This window comes from Sinocyclocheilus rhinocerous, unplaced genomic scaffold, assembly GCF_001515625.1.
Source record: "Sinocyclocheilus rhinocerous isolate Xijiao unplaced genomic scaffold, SAMN03320098_v1.1 scaffold145, whole genome shotgun sequence".
NCBI classification, from domain to species: domain Eukaryota; kingdom Metazoa; phylum Chordata; class Actinopteri; order Cypriniformes; family Cyprinidae; genus Sinocyclocheilus; species Sinocyclocheilus rhinocerous.
Window position 1 is genome coordinate 274275 of NW_015647014.1, and position 1015 is coordinate 275289.

The window sequence follows — 1015 nt, forward strand, 5'->3', positions numbered from 1 at the left end:
GAACTTCATTTGGACAACTTTAAAGATGATTTTCTCAATATTTTTTTGCACTCTCAGATTCTAGATTTTCAAATAGTTGTATCTCGGCATAATATTGTCCTATCCTAACAAACCATGCATCAATGGAAAGCTTTATTCAGCTTTCAGATGGTGTATAAATCTCAATTTCGAAAAAATTACCCTTATGACTGGTTTTGTAGTCCAGGGTCACATTTGGTGCATTAACACTCTATAAAAAAAAAATGATATGTGGCGTATTTTGAGATAAAAATTCACATACACACTCTGGGGACATCAGAGACTTATTTTACATCTTGTAAAAAGGGGCATAATAGGTCCCCTTTAAAACATTAGATCTCTTAGAAATGTAATGTGCTAAATCCAGAGGCGGACAAAGTACACAACTCCATTACTTGAGTGAAAGTACAGATACTGCTGGTCAAATATTACTCCATTACAAGTGAAAGTTGTAAAGACAGATTTTTACTTAAGTAAAAGTACAGAAGTACTTGCTTTTAAAAGTACCTAAGTACCAAAAGTAAATTTCCTCTGGTCAAATCTCCATTACAAGTGAAAGTTGTAAAGACAGATTTTTACTTAAGTAAAAGTACAGAAGTACTTGCTTTTAAAAGTACCTAAGTACCAAAAGTAAATTTCCTTTATGTCAATGCACTGTTTTATTGTTGTACGTACTAGTACTTGCAATACTTCTGAAGCAACTTACAATACATTACACCTCCTGAATACACTGACTAGCTTGTAGTATATTTGGAATAAAGAGCGTTTAGAATGTTAAAAACCTATGGGGGAAAAACAAAACAAAAAAAATTAACACCCCTACCCACCCCCACAAAAGCCGGATGGTAGTGATCTCACACAGCTCTGACAGTGTGTGCACACATTGACCTGTAGGCATTCATCCACATTTGAACAGAGTGGACAGTGAAATCCTGTAAATACAGAGTGAGTGAAACACCTATTGTGTTTTATTAGGAGACGCACAACAGTTCTTCTG